The sequence below is a fragment of the Ovis canadensis genome, chromosome 8, assembly GCF_042477335.2.
Source record: "Ovis canadensis isolate MfBH-ARS-UI-01 breed Bighorn chromosome 8, ARS-UI_OviCan_v2, whole genome shotgun sequence".
In the NCBI taxonomy this organism is placed as follows: Eukaryota; Metazoa; Chordata; class Mammalia; order Artiodactyla; family Bovidae; genus Ovis; species Ovis canadensis.
In genome coordinates this window covers 86,413,695-86,426,810 of record NC_091252.1, presented here as the reverse complement: position 1 = coordinate 86,426,810, position 13,116 = coordinate 86,413,695, and the positions used below count along the sequence as shown (strand labels likewise).

Genomic DNA, 13,116 nt, shown 5'->3' with positions numbered 1-13,116 from the left:
GGTCCCTCCGCCGACAGGCCCCGCCCAGGTTTCCCCTTGGAGGCTTCGCGCCTGAGTCTGAGCTGGGCACTCTTGCTGGGCTCGGGGGTGGGGCAGGTGGGGCCGTCCTGCTCTGTCAGCCCAGCCCTGCAGCCCTACTCAGCTTCACATAACTGGGGGAGGAGGCCTATGGGTCTTTTTCTCCCAACCTCACCCTCACTGTTTTGCCTTCACACATGCTCCCTCTCTTTCCTATAATTTCACCATCAGTCCTCAGCCCAGACCTGGACAGCCATGGTGTGAGGTTCAAGGCCAGGTGGACGGAAAGTTTTTTCTCTCCTATGACTGTGATCTTGCTAACATCACATTCATGAGTCCTCTGGGAGAATTCTGGAGCTGAGGTCCCTATCGTTTTCTGAGAATTAGAGGGGAGCCTGGTTGATATATCCCCTAAAATGTATTGGAGATGATCGTCCTGAACAGGGCTAACACAACAACAACCAAAAGGGACGGTAATGAAAGGCTGTCTTGATTCCCGACGTCTATTTCTATCTTATGTTCTTTCTTCATTTCCATCCATGGACCAGAGCTCTTCAATTTGTACTATTTATGCAGCTGGGGAGGCTCCCTTTAGCGATCATTTATCTCTTACTGAGATAAAAGGTAAATATAAAATATATTTATAATATCTATATTATAAATATAGATATAAACATATATATATATATATATTAAAATGGTGGATCGGGGGGCTTCCCTGGTGGTCCAGTGGTAAAGACTCCATGCTTAGACTCTAGGGGTGGGGTTTCAATCCCTGGTTAAGGAACAAGACCCTACATGCCTAATGGCACAGACAGAAAATAAAAATGATGCATCTTAATTTCTATCTGGGGAAACTAAATTTTAAACCTTAACCTTTAAATATTAAAACTAAAAAATTAATACAGTCCATTAAAGAAAATGCAGCAGTATTCATTAAATTAGAAGTTCAAGGTGACATGGGGAAACAGTACAGATTCAAAGGCAGAAAAGACCATTGGTTACTGAACTACATGATGAAGTGTTTGAGGCAAATGTATTGTCTTCAAGTTTGAAATGCATCAAGAAATAAGATGCATTGATCTTATGAAGATACAAACCCTCCAGCACCACGATCTTGGACTTCCTCCCTACAGAACTGTAGAAAAAGCTGTCTTTGTTGTGTAAGCCATCCAGTCTGCAGTCCTTTATATGGCAGGACCAGCTGACTAGTATAGGCTCCTGTGCTGTGCTGTGCCTAGTTGCTCAGTCCTCTCTGACTCTTTGCAACTCCACTATAGCCCTCCAGGCTCCTCAGTGCACAGGGATCCTCCAGGCAAGAATTCTGGAGTGAGTTGCCAGGCCCTCCTCCAAGGGATCTTCCCAACCAAGGAATCGAACCAGGGTCTCCTTCCAGGTGGATTCTTTACCAGCTGAGCTACTTGGGAGCCAAATATAGGCTCCTACACTCCTACAGAGACTGGGAGATGCCAGTACTATCTCCTTTAAAACTTCAGATTCAAAGAGATGGCTCCCAAGGCCAGCGCTCTAGAGCCTGCAGGCCATAACTGCCGAACCCAATACCATGACCACTGAACCCCACATGCCTCAGGCCAGTGCTCCACAGCAAGAAAAGCCACCTCAGTGAGAAGCCCAAGCACTGCAACTAGAGAGGAGCCCCTGCCAGCTGCAGCAGGAGAAAGCCTGCATGCAGAAACATAGACCCAGGGCAACCAAAAAGAAAAATCTGTCACAGATGCCACTCCAGTCTTCTTCCCTGGGAAATCCCTTGGACATAGGAGCCTAGCTGGCTATAGTCCATGAGGTCTCAAAGAGTTGGACATGACTTAGGAACTAAACAGCAGCAAGGGAAGTTATACCTTATCAGATAATACCCTGTAGAAAAGCTCATGTCACACAGACTGGCAAAGCAGTGTCCGCCACTGACTCCGTTTCCACCAGGTGTGTGGCTTGTCTTAGTCTCTCACTCTCCCTTTCATCTGGGTGGGCGTGGTCACAGAGTGTGCTGGCGCGTCTCAGTAAGCAATGGCCTTAGTAAGTCACCTTAAGAGAAAGAAAGAAAGAGATGGCGCCCAGGGCTTTGAGAAAACAGGCCTGAGTTGTAAAACTGGTAAGAGAAAAAGTGACAACAAGATTTTGAAATAAAATGTTCTAAGAAAAGAGAAGTTAGATGTCTAGAGCTGGGAATGAGCTCAAGCTTCATCTCAAGTTTAGTTCAGCTAAAAGAAATATTAAGGTTACCCTGGTCACACTTCTCAAAAAAAGCCAGTGGAAACCACACAGCAACTTGCCTAAGGAAGAGAAAGTCCTCAATAGTCAGGATAAAGGAGGTCAAACCAAAGTCTCCAGAATGTCAATAAGATACAGACTAGTGAGTGATCACGATGATGATAAAAATAAAAGGTGAATTTGATTCTGATATTTGCACAGACAAAAAAAAAGACAACATGTGGGTTGAAACTTCATTTCTGTGTTAGAATAGAGGGATATTCTATTATAAAACAGTAATAATAATAGGAATATTGTAATATTCTTCTATTATAAAACAGGAATATCTTGTTCCCTGACAATATTTCAGCCCATAATTTTACCATCTATTAATGATCCTGGACTGATAACATATTCATTAACACTAGAGAACAAGCAGTTACTGAACATGTAGTCGTTCAATAAATATTTATTGGACTCTTGCTGAGAAATGGGAACTTGGCAGGCACAGAGACAGCAGCTGCCCCTGTTGACCATCTCCTCACACAGTGTGGCCAGGATCTCTCTCTGTGTCAACCACACTCTTCATCTGAACCATGGAGCACAGTAATTGAGTTCAGTGGCTATTTCCTCAATTCACCTCACAAGGATGGCATGTAGCCAGAACCAGTTTCAGATGTCTGGATGAGAAGTTAATTCACTGTACACTGTGAAATTAACTCCATACAGCAGTTCTTCCAATTAACTAGATTGATGAAATCAGGTGGAAGGGGATTCAGTTATTTTAAGAACTCATTTTCTGGGGGTTGAGTATAGACTGTGGGAAAGTTTATGACTGGGGAGTCCAAGCCAGAATTCCCTCTTCTCCTCCTGCTTCTGTCACACCTGAGACAGGCTGGGACCAGGACTAAGGTCTCATCAAGCATCAAAATGCAAAGACACTATAAAGGGAGAAAAAGTGCTGCATGCATGCACAGTTGGGACAAATTATGAGCAACAAAATACTAAAAGATCAAACCCCAACTCCCACTACTGAGGTGCTGGGGGCAAAAGCAAGGTAGTGAGTATAAGCCGACACGCAGCACCACCAACGGGGTGGGCAGACCACCTAAGCCTCACCTCTGCCTCACCCAGGGATCCGCCCCCACCCTCAGCCCACATAAGGGACCAGCGTGTCCCCCTTGCGATCCAGCGAGGGAACTTCTTACCCTTCCCTCAAACTGTAGCAAGAATTCCAATGAAACAGAGTGGGACCCTATGGTCCTTGCCCCACCATGTCCTCAGCCTGCCTTTTGTCCGTGGAAAAGCTTTAGCCACACACTAAGCTTAATCAGAGAAGTGAGAAAATGAAGAAACTAAGGAAAATAGTCAACAGAGACCAAATAAGAATAATGTAGTCATTAAGCGTAGTCAAGGACTGTGAGGTCCTTCTCAAGGGCTGTTGATAATATTCTGAGCTCTATCCTGTGAGCTGTCTTATAGATACATAAATTCCCACCAGTTGGAAGAAATTAGCTACATGATGACCAGACTGTAGCCATGATACAAGCTGCCACAGTTCCAAGAATCGTCCTCAAGGAGATGAGAACAAGCCAACCATGGAACAAAAGATTAACTGAACTTGAAACAACCAAGAGGACTCTGGTCAGACCATCCATGACCAATTGGAGATGACTGTCAGAGCTGACTGTGCTGTTTCTGCATGCAGCCTCCTCCCTTTGTCTATAAAAGTTCTTGCCCACTGATTGTCAGTTGAGGGGAGTCAGCATTTGGGCAGATGGAGATGCCCTCACCTCCATTTGTTGTTTAGTTGCTAAGCGCGTGACTCTTTGTGATCCCATGGACTGTAGCCTGCCAGACTTCTCTGTCCATGGGATTTTCCAGGCAAAAATACTGGGGTGGGTTGCTATTTCCTTCTGCAAGGAATCTTTCTGAGGCAGGAATTGAACCCACACCTCCTGCATTGATGGGTGGATTCTGGGCAGATTCTTTACCACTGATCCACCATGGAAGTCCCCTACCCACTTCCCCTCCACCATTGCTGGCATCCAAAATAAGGCAAACTTTCCTTTCCATCAACATGACCTCTTTAATGGCTTTTGAGCGGGAAGCAGCCAGACCCTAGTTATAGGAACACCAATAAAACTTAGCCTGAATTTCTCGTCTGGCCTCTTATCAATTTCTATTGATTAAATAGCCAAGAGGAGGTACCCACATCCAAGGTAAGGAGCAGCATCTGTGCTTTGCTGGAACAGCTGTGAAGAGATACCCCACTTCCAAGGTAAGAGAAACCCAAGTGAGACAGTAGACACTAAGAGAGGGCGCCAGAGGGCAGACAGACGGAAACCACAATCACAGACAACTAGCCAATCTGATCTCACAGACCACAGCCTTCTCTAACTCAATGAAACCAAGCCATGCCTGTCTGGGGCCACCCAAGATGGGCGGGTCATAGTGGAGAGGTCTGACAGAATGTGGTCCACTGGAGAAGGGAATGGCAAGCCACTTCACTATTCTTGCCTTGAGAACCCCATGTACAGTATGAAAAGGCAAAAAGACAGGACACTGAAAGATGAACTCCCCAGGTCCGTAGGTGCCCTACATGCTACTGGAGATCAGTGGGGAAATAACTCGAGAAAGAAGGAAGGGATGGAGCCAAAGCAAAAACAGCACCCAGTTGGGCATGCGACTGGTGATAGAAGCAAGGTTTAATGCTGTAAAGAGCAATATTGCATAGGAACCTGGAATGTCAGGTCCATGATCAAGGCAAATTGGAAGTGGTCAAACAGAAGATGACAAAAGTGAACATCTCTCATTCTTGGAATGAGCAAACTAAAATGGACTGGAATGGGTGAATTTAACTCAGATGACCATTATATCTACTACTGTGGGCAGGAATCCCTTAGAAAAAATGGAGTAGCCATCATAGTCAACAAAAGAGTCCAAAATGCAGTACTTGGATGCAACCTCAAAAATGACAGAATGATCTCTATTTATTTCCAAGGCAAACCATTCAATATCATGGTAATCCAAGTCTATGCCCCGATGAGGAACACTGAAGAAGCTGAACAGCTCTATGAAGACCTACAAGACCTTTTAGAATTAACACCCAAAAAAGATGTCCTTTTCATTATAGGGGACTGGAACGCAAGAGTAGGAAATCAAGAGTAAGAAACACTTGGAGTATCAGGCAAATTGGCCTTAGGGTACAGAATGAAACAGGACAAAGGCTAATAGAGTTCTACCAAGAGAATGCACTGGTCATAGCAAACACCCTCTTCCAACAACACAAGAGAAGACTCTACACAAGGACATCACCAGGTAGTCGACACTGAAATCAGATTGATTATATTCTTTGCAGCCAAAGATGGAGAAGCTCTATACAGTCAGCAAAAACAAGACAAGGAGCTGACTGTGGCTCAGATCATGAACTCGTTATTGCCAAATTCAGACTGAAATTGAAGAAAGCAGGGAAAACCACTAGACCATTCAGGGATGACCTAAATCAAATCCCTTATGATTACACAGTGGAAGTGAGAAATAGATCTAAGGGACTAGATCTGATAGACAGAGTGCCTGATGAACTATGGATGGAGGTTCGTGACTTTATACAGGAGAGAAGAATCAAAACCATCCCCAAGAGAAAGAAATGCAAAAAAGCAAAATGGCTGTCTGAGGAGGCCTTACAAATAGCTGTGAAAAGAAGAGAAGCGAAAAGCAAAGGAGAAAAGGAAAGATATACCCATTTGAATGCAGAGTTTCAAAGAATAGCAAGCAGAAATAAGAAAGCCTTCTTCAGTGATCAATGCAAAGAAATAGAGGAAAACAACAGAATGGGAAAGACTAGAGATCTCTTCAAGAAAATTAGAGATACCAAGGGAACATTTCATGCAAAGATGGGCTTGATAAAGGACAGAAATGGTATGGACCTAACAGAAGCAGAAGATATTAAGAAGAAGTGGCAAAACTACACAGAAGAACTGTACAAAAAAGATCTTCATGACCAAGATAATCACAATGGTGTGATCACTTACCTAGAGCCACACATCCTGGAATGTGATGTCAAGTGGGCCTTAGGAAGCATCACTATGAACAAAGCTAGTGGAGGTGATGGAATTCCAGTTGAGCTTTTTTCAGATCCTCTAAGATGATGCTGTGAAAGTGCTGCACTCGATATGCCACCAAATTTGGGAAACTCAGCAGTGGCCACAGGACTGGAAAAGGTCAGTTTTCATTCCAATCCCAAAGAAAGGCAATGCCATAGAATGCTCAAACTACTGCACAATTGCACTCATCTCACATGCTAGTAAAGTGGTGCTTAAAATTCTCCAAGCCAGGCTTCAGCAATACGTAAGCCGTGAATTTCCAGATGTTCAAGCTGGTTTTAGAAAAGGCAGAGGAACCAGAGATCAAATTGCCAACATCCGCTGCACCATGGAAAAAGCAAGAGAGTTCCAGAAAAACATCTATTTCTGCTTCATTGACTATGCCAAAGCCTTTGACTGTGTGGATCACAATAAACTGTGGAAAGTTCTGAAAGAGATGGGAATACCAGACCACCTGACCTGCCACTTGAGAAACCTATATGCAGGTCAGGAAGCAACAGTTAGAACTGCACATGGAACAACAGACTGGTTCCAAATAGGAAAAGGAGTGCATCAAGGCTGTATATTGTCACCCTGCTTATTTAACTTATGTGCAGAGTACATCATGAGAAACGCTGGACTGGAAGAAGCACAAGCTGGAATCAAGATTTCTGGGAGAAATCTCAATAAACTCAGATATGTAGATGACACCACCCTTATGGCAGAAAGTGAAGAAGAACTAAAGAGCCTCTTGAGAGTGAAAAAGGAGAGTGAAAAAGTTGACTTAAAGCTCAACATTCTGAAAACGAAGATCATGGCATCTGGTCCCATCACTTCATGGGAAATAGATGGGGAAACAATGGAAACAGTGGCTGACTTTTTTTTTTTTTTCTGGGCTCCAAAATCACTGCAGATGGTGATTGCAGCCATGAAATTCAAAGATGCTTACTCCTTGGAAGGAAAGTTATGACCAACCGAGACAGCATATTCAAAAGCAGAGACATTACTTTGTCAACAAAGTCTGTCTAGTCAAGGCTATGGTTTTTCCAGTGGTCATGTATAGATGTGAGAGCTGGACTATAAAGAAAGTTGAGCGCTGAAGAATTGATGCTTTTGAACTGTGGTGTTGGAGAAGACGCTTGAGAGTCCCTTGGACTGCAAGGAGATCCAACCAGTCCACCCTAAAGGAGATCAGTCCTGGGTGTTCATTGGGAGGACTGATGTTGAAGCTGAAACTCCAATCCTTTGGCCACCTGATGCAAAAAGCTGACTCATTAGAAAGGACCCTGATGCTGGGAGGGATTGGGGGCAGAAGGAAAAGGGGATGCCAGAGGATGAGATGGTTGGATGGCATCACCGACTCAATGGACATGAGTTTGGGTGTACTCCGGGAGTTGGTGATGGACAGGGAGGCCTGGCGTGCTGGGGTCCATGGGGTCTCAAAGAGTCAGACATGACTGAGCAACTGAACTGACTGACTGGCCATTTGTTGAGATTTGTGCACTAAACTGTAGGGGTGTCACATTTCAACAAAAAATTAATATCTCAGCTTTCACTAATATCTAGACAAATTGGAAGTTTTCTCCTGTCTGGAAAAAAATCAGTTAACTCAATTATGAAGATGCTGTACATTTTTCTTTTCTGATGAGAATCACAAGTTTTTATTAAAACTCCTGTAATCAAGGACACAAATTATTTCAGACTTCTATTTTCCACAGCTGCAAAAGAATAACTTTTGATTGTTTTAAGCTGCTGAGTCTGGTAATTTTTATGAAAGGACTTCACTTCCAACCCAGCCAGCATCTTCTTGAGCTGCAATCCCAACACCAAATGGTAGTTGGTGAGTTATAATGCAGACAGGGGACCAGTTTTAGAAAACAGCAAAGAAATTGACCCAGGGATGTCTCGAAACTTGACATCTAGTAGGTGTGGCAAGAAATAGCAGTGAAGGGTGTGCTGATCAGTACACAGGAAAGGGATAACTGGTTAATGATGTAAATAAGAAGGAATTTCTATTTGGCACAATATACAAAAAATTAATTTTAGGTTGATAAATACATGAATGTGACTATTCCTGGGGTCTCAGGGCTGTACGCTAGTAAGAGTGCATTTGGTGAGTTCCTTTAGGTGTGGGGCTGGAGCAGTAAAAAAGAGAAAGCACCGTTTTGGGTAGGATCCAGGTTGTTGTTGGGTCACTAAGTCATGTCCGACTCTTTGTGACCCCATGGACTGCAGCACACCAGCCATCCCTGTCCTCCGCTATCTTCTGGAGTTTGCTCAGACTCATGTCCATTGAGTCAGTGATGCCATCCAGCCATCTCATCCTCTGTTGCCCCACCCTCAATCTTTCCCAGCATCAGGGTCTTTTGTAATGAGTCAGTTCTTTGTATCAGGTGGCCAAAGTATTGGAGCTTCAGCTTCAGCGTCAGTCCTTCCAATGAATATCCAGGGTTGATTTAGTTTAGGACTGACTGGTAGAGACCTAAAATTCCTGGCTCAGCCCTGGGACAGAGTCCTGGCAGCCAGCCTCTCCCAGAACCACCCCAAGCTCTGTGTGGGCTCTGAGACTGCTGCAGGGCCCCCTGTCTTGGGGGAGGACTCATTAGAGTATGAGTGTGTGTGTGTGTGTGTGTGTGTGTGTGAGAGAGAGAGAGAGATAGAAAGGGGGTTGTGCCTGAGAGGAGAAGGGCAGAAGAGAGGAGTGTGTGTGGCGGTGACACACTTATTTGTGATGAGGAGGGTAAGTGTGAGGAGAGTGAGGGACCACTGGGGAGAGTGTGTTGGGTGTGAGGGGAGCAACTACAACTCATTAGTATGTCAGGACATTGGGTGTTCCATGGTGTGTGTGTGTGTGTGTGTGTGTGTGTGTGTGTGTGACTGTGGACAGCTGAGCCTGGGACAGAAGGGGAGTGGACAGTATGTGTATGCAGAGGGCCCAGAGGTGGGTGCCCTGGGGGCCCCAGAGAGGAGAGAGACAGTGAAGGGAAATGCCTGTGAGGGGGAATTTTCTGGATGGCAGTGGGCGTAGATGGGAGCCTTCTGTGTGGAATTTGTGTGAAGCGGTGTGTACAGTGTGAGGAAGCCAGTGTCCTTGTGGGAGGGGAGCCCAGCGTATCTTGGCAGAGAGTGGAGAGTGTGGAGGGCAGGCAAGCAGGCACTTGTGTGTGAAAGAGAGTGTGTGGTGGGGGGTGGGGGTGTGCAAAGTGGGGAGAGGGTATGAGGAGACCTGCATGGAAAATTTCTTGAGGGCTCCTGTGCACAAGGGTGGAAGGAGTATAAGTGAGAAGCACGGAGTGTATGAGGGGTATGTGAGCGTGTGGAGCTGGAGAGTCAGGGTGGAGTGTGGGTGACGGAGGGCAGTGTGCAGTATGAGGGGGCTGGTGTCTGTGAGGGTTGGGGCTGGGAGAAGAAACATGGATGGGGAGTATGGGGCCAAGGCTGGTGATGGCTGCTGTTGGAGTGGTTGCCATAACGACTGACTTCCTATGACTGGCCTTTCCTTGGCCTGGACTTTGGAATAAATGAACAGGCTTATTCCTGGCCTGGACCTGGAACTGAAGTTGTAAGGGAGCCAAAATGGGCAGGGATAGTAAAGAAACTGACACCCCCAGGTCACTTCCTTTCAATCTTTTTTCTTTTAGCTTGGAAATGCCACACAAGAATAGCTGCCTGGGGACAGGTGTCAGCTGGGGTCACCAGCCTTCACCTGCTGATGCCTCCCCCGGGCCCAGAGGCTGAGCTGCATTCCCTCCTTCAGTTTCCAATCAGCCTGGAGCCTCTGAGCAATTGTCTTCCCTTCAGTCCCCTCCTGCCTGTTCACGGGGAGGGACTCCTGGGGGTGCAACAGGTGGGAGTGGGGACACCAACGGAAGTGGTTTTTTGTGTGAGAAGAGAAGAGTGTGAGATACTGAACGGACGTGGGGAGGTCGAGAGGGGCGGGGAGGGGCGGGGCGCGAACCCTCTCCCAGGAGCACTCTGCTGTGCCCCTCTCCAGGCTGGGTCCCCCTCACTGTCCCCTAATCGCTCCCTTGTCCTTTCTTCTCCCTTCACCTTCCTCCTCCCCTTCCTGTCTTTCCTCTTACCAACCCCCATCCCAGATTTTCCCAGCTCTCCGCCAGCTCTGTCCAGCAGCTCAGGCAGGAAGCAAGGAACCTGCAGAGAGAGACTCACCGCCCCCCACCAGCCCCACCCTTAGATACTCAGGGCCACATGTGTCCTGAACTCTTTCTAGCAGCAGCGGAAGCAGTTTCAGGGGAAACAGGGCTCAGGAGCCTGAGCCAAGTTCCTTGGGAAACACTCCACCCCACCCACAGCATTGACTCCAGGAATTCTCTACTGCCAGAGTCTTCTACTCCTGGCATCCTCCCAGGCCCCATACAAGGACTTTATCTTGACAAGAGGCCACCCTACAACTGATCATATCATGTTTACTTCCCACCAGAAGGTTTTTGTTTTTTCAGCTCAGTGGTTAACTGCGGGACTCAGGATCATGTGCTTTCTGTCTCTTGAGTCACTTGGCACTCTCCTCTTCACACTGCTGACCCCCTCCCCAATATGTGTTAGGGCTACTGTACTGGCATCAGCATGTTCCCTGGGGAAGTCCTCAGCCATCCATGTGGATGTGTCTACAGCACATCAGGATTAAATGGAGACCCCAGTGAGGATGGGGGAAGGGGAGGGAGGTTGTAAGGGAACCAAAAAAGGGCAGGGACAGGGAAGAAACTGACACCCTCTGTCATTTCCTGTCAATCTTTTTCTTCTTTTAGCCTGGAAATGCCACACAAGAATAGCTGCCTGGGGACAGGTGCCAGCGGGGGTCACCTGCCTTTACCTACTGATGCCTCCCCCAGGCCCAGGGGCTGAACTGCTTCTCTCCCTCAGTTTCTAGTCAGAAAATACTGGCTACTTGTGGTGGAGGAGCAGTACATTTGCAAAGAACTAATATTTTTATTAATACCTGATGCTGGGAAAGATGGAGGGCAGAAACAGAAGAAGGCATCAGAGGATGAGATGGCTGGATGGCACCATCGATGCAATGGACATGAACTTGGGCAAACTTCAGGAGATGGTGAGGGACAGGGAGGCCTGGCTGCAGCCCATGGGGTCACAAAGAGTCAGTCATGACTGAGTGACTAAACAACAACAGTATTTTTATTGGTGGTTTGGCAGTAAATAATCTGCCTACTATGCAGGAGACATGTGTATGAGACACTGGTTCAATCCCTGGGTCAGGAAGTTCCCCTGGAGAAGGAAATGTCAACCCACTGCAGTATTCTTGCTGGGAAATCCCGTGGACAGAGGAACCTGGTGGACTGTAGTCCTTGGGGTCACAAAGAGTCAGACACCACTTAGTGGCTAAACAACAACAAAATATTTTTATTAAACTGAAGACAACAGCATCTGGGAACAACATCCGCTCAGAATAGAGATGAAGACGAGGATTTTTATCTTCTATTTCTTTTTCAACAATATCACACACCTCCACCATCCACTTTATGGTGGAGTCATAAACTCCACTGGGTCATTTCAGCAAGCCTCTCTCACCTGATTTCAATTTGGTCACAGTCATTATTAGGCGGGCAGCAGGTACTCTGGGTGAAGACAGGGGGGCAGGCAAGGGAGGGACCCCTGCCTGCTGGAGAGTATGACCTCATTTAAGAATCAAGACTTTTTTTTCCATTCTCTAGATTGGGCTGGTTGGCTCCTGTTATCTGACAGTTGATTCCATTCATTCCATCTTCTTAATTCTTTTACACCTAGAGGTCTTCACCTTTCTCTAAGCTCTTCTACCTAGGTTCTTAAGTCTGAAGTCTTCCTACCATCTAGCTCACAGGTTTTTTCTCTCTCTGCTTCAACTCCACAACATGAGTGTGGACCCAGCCTGCTTGGCCCCAAAGCATCCAATTCCAGGGACTCTTCACCAATGTCTGAAATTTCTGGGCCTGAAGGAAACCAGGTGTCCTTGCAAGGGTCATCTGCTGAGACCCTTGACAAGGAGACTGGACAGTCCTGATTCTTCCACAAGCCCCAGAGTAAAACTGTTGCCCATACCTGCCGAGAAAAGTGCAGCGAAGAAGGAAGAGAGGTCCCAGGTAAGAAAGAGAAGATCAGAACCATGTTCACTCAGACCCAGGTGTCTGTGCTCAACGACAGACTTCAGAGGCAGGAATCAGCCTCCAGCAGATGGAAGAACTTTCCAATATCCTGAAACTTAGCTACAAACAGGTGAAGCCCTGGTTCCAGAAACAGAAAAACAAGTGACTCTGTGACTCAGGGCCACAGAATTCCTGGGTTTCTATTTCTGGCACAGGACTGCTTGGTGACCTCTTCTGGAAACCTGCCTATACAGAGTGAACGGACCTAGGATATCCCATCTGGGAGCAGCCAGAGCTGGAACAGTTGGTCTTGAAGCAACCACCCCAGAAAGAGTCAGAGCTGGTACCCCCAAGCCTGGAAGAGCCAGACTTGGAACAATCAGTTCAACAAACATATCGAGGAATTCCTGCTGCCCCAGATCTAGGGCCAGCAAAACTGTCCTGTCAGTTATTTGGAAGTCACTTTGGAGACTGCTGAAGAAAGCTATAATGTAATATAGCAAACTGCTAAGCATTTGAGTTTCCAGCAGCAAATCATGGATTTATCCCCATATTACTCTATAAATGCAAAGTCAGGATTTTTATAGATAGCTATATTATTCTATCTTTAATATGAGCAGTGACTGTATTCTCTAGAATTTTTCTTCTTTTAGAATTTTGTACCTTTCTACTTTGGAGCTTCCCAGGTGACTCAGTGGTAAAGGACCCAT

The 13,116-nt window shown here is 46.3% G+C and overlaps 1 pseudogene; it reads left to right on the top strand.

Annotated features, from left to right (window-relative positions):
• The first annotated feature begins 9,724 nt into the window (after positions 1-9,724).
• Positions 9,725-12,906, top strand: LOC138444685 (homeobox protein NANOG pseudogene; annotated as a pseudogene).
• Positions 12,907-13,116: the final 210 nt, after the last annotated feature.